The sequence below is a fragment of the Panulirus ornatus genome, chromosome 61 (assembly GCF_036320965.1).
Source record: "Panulirus ornatus isolate Po-2019 chromosome 61, ASM3632096v1, whole genome shotgun sequence".
NCBI lineage: Eukaryota > Metazoa > Arthropoda > Malacostraca > Decapoda > Palinuridae > Panulirus > Panulirus ornatus.
The window spans coordinates 3,492,890-3,495,389 of NC_092284.1; the positions used below are offsets into that span (position 1 = coordinate 3,492,890).

Consider the following 2,500-nt stretch of genomic DNA (forward strand, 5'->3'; position numbering starts at 1 on the left):
TGACCAATCATATATAACATCATATATCCCCCTATATCTACCCACAGGTCACAGATACCATTTAATTCAAAAGATATACGAGAAGAGATAAAATCCCTCCCAAACCCCTAAATAAATACATTAAATAAAACTATAAATAAAATAAAGACATATATATATAATATATATATATATATATATATATATATATATATATATATATATATATATATATATATAGCGGCTTGGCAACCCTCGTACAAGAGTTCGTTTGTTTACATTTTTTTCCCGCCAAAACAGTGAAGCTGATCAGCTGTTCTTTGTTTACATTTTTTTTCCCGCCAAAACAGTGAAGCTGATCAGCTGTTCTTTGTTTACATTTTTTTTCCCGCCAAAACAGTGAAGCTGATCAGCTGTTCTTTGTTTACATTTTTTTCCCGCCCCCGCCAAGACACGATGAGGCTGACCAGCTGGGGCCCAAGATGGCGCCGGCGGCCCCGGCGTCTGGCGCTCGTCCGCTTAAATTGTAAACTACCCGCGCCTCGTTTTTTCGTACCGCGGTGGGTATTTTTACGGTTTTACACAGACGCGGCCAACATGAGTGGTTTACCGCACCCAGACGGGGCTCCGCACGCCATCTTGCGGTCGTGCAAGGAAAATAGAACATTATGCGGTGGGAGATAAGAGATGGTGGAGGGTTAAGGCATGGAGGAATGAAACGGAGGGTTAAGGCATGGAGGAATGAAACGGAGGGTTAAGACATGGAGGAATGAAACGGAGGGTTAAGGCACGATGAAACGGAGAGTTAAGTCATGGAGGAATGAAACGGAGAGTTAAGTCATGGAGGAATGAAACGGAGGGTTAAGGCATGGAGGAATGAAACGGAGGGTTAAGGCATGGAGGAATGAAACGGAGGGTTAAGACATGGAGGAATGAAACGGAGGGTTAAGACATGGAGGAATGAAACGGAGGGTTAAGCATGGAGGAATGAAACGGAGGGTTAAGACATGGAGGAATGAAACGGAGGGTTAAGGCATGGAGGAATGAAACGGAGGGTTAAGTCATGGAGGAATGAAACGGAGAGTTAAGTCATGGAGGAATGAAACGGAGGGTTAAGGCATGGAGGAATGAAACGGAGGGTTAAGGCACGATGAAACGGAGGGTTAAGACATGGAGGAATGAAACGGAGGGTTAAGGCATGGAGGAATGAAACGGAGGGTTAAGGCACGATGAAACGGAGGGTTAAGGCATGGAGGAATGAAACGGAGGGTTAAGGCATGGAGGAACGAAACTGAAGATGTGCTCAGGGAAAACGAATCATATTGTCATATATCAACACAAAAGCACCAAGGGCGTATAAAACATAAATATATAAATATATTTTGACTAAAATGGAAAATATTATCGACTAGAAATCTGGACGAAATTGAAAGAAAACGTCCACAATTAATGAAAATGTGGGATAAGGTCGACTTAGGAGAATAGACAATGAACAGTGGACGAATGGAATGAGTCAAAAGTGGGAGACGTAGCTACGAGGCGTCGTAGCTACGTCTCTTCGATGTATATCAAGTGACTGTTATATTTCTCTCTTGTGTCTCCCCTGATGATGATGTGATTATGACACGAAAGTGCACTTGGCAACTTATCCTGTTCTATGGGATCATAGGAATATACTTGATCACACGCAAAATTGTGATCCCTAATATATATATATATATATATATATATATATATATATATAACAACGCCATCCAAAAGCAAGGATTCGAACCCGGACCTTTTGCGTTATGAAGTGACTTTGCATGTCAGAAGATAATTTAATCCACCTCTCTCTCTCTCTCTCTCTCTCTCTCTCTCTCTCTCTCTCTCTCTCTCTCTCTCTCTCTCTCATTTATACTGCCAGCCCAGTAAACACACACATCTCACATTTATCCCGTATCATCAAAGGTGTCAGAATCCAGTAATGTTTTTGTCGAATGGAAACGCATTTCTTGGAATGGAATTCGTCAGAATATATATATATATATATATTATATGTCGAGTCACTGTGTAATACATATGTGCATTACCCATGTCTAACCAAACCATCAACCATCTTGTATTATAACAGCATTTCCTCCTCACTGATTTGTACATACATTTCTGGCTTGATTCCCTGTTATGTTCTCTGGTTGTTCTATCTCTCCATCTCTCCAAGGACTGTTCACTCTATACCTCGTTCATCAAGTCACCCACCACTCCTCTCTCTTCCACAGGGGACGTATTTCCAGCTCCCCCACCCCACCCCCCCTTAGCCTTTTCCTGTAACTCATCTCTCATCACTCCGGCACCGTCTTTTGTTTACCTTCCTCTGGACCTTCTCTATCAGCTCTGCAGCTGGGTTGGCTGAGGCCACCACACCTGACAAGCACATTGAAGAAATGGCCTCATTACGTCGGGTATGAAGAGCTGGCTCAATACTTCCTTATCTCTCTCTCTCTCTCTCTCTCTCTCTCTCTCTCTCTCTCTCTCTCCCTCC

The 2,500-nt window shown here is 42.6% G+C and overlaps 1 protein-coding gene and 1 long non-coding RNA gene across 5 annotated transcripts in view; one reads left to right on the plus strand and one right to left on the minus strand.

Moving 5' to 3' along the window:
* The window catches only part of LOC139767465 (uncharacterized), a 241,673-nt gene that overhangs the window by 49,611 nt on the left and 189,562 nt on the right, over positions 1-2,500 (minus strand). The window lies entirely within an intron of this gene.
* LOC139767460 (snake venom 5'-nucleotidase-like) overlaps positions 1-2,500 on the plus strand; it is a 53,077-nt gene that overhangs the window by 9,913 nt on the left and 40,664 nt on the right. The gene's annotated exons all lie outside the window — the stretch shown is intronic.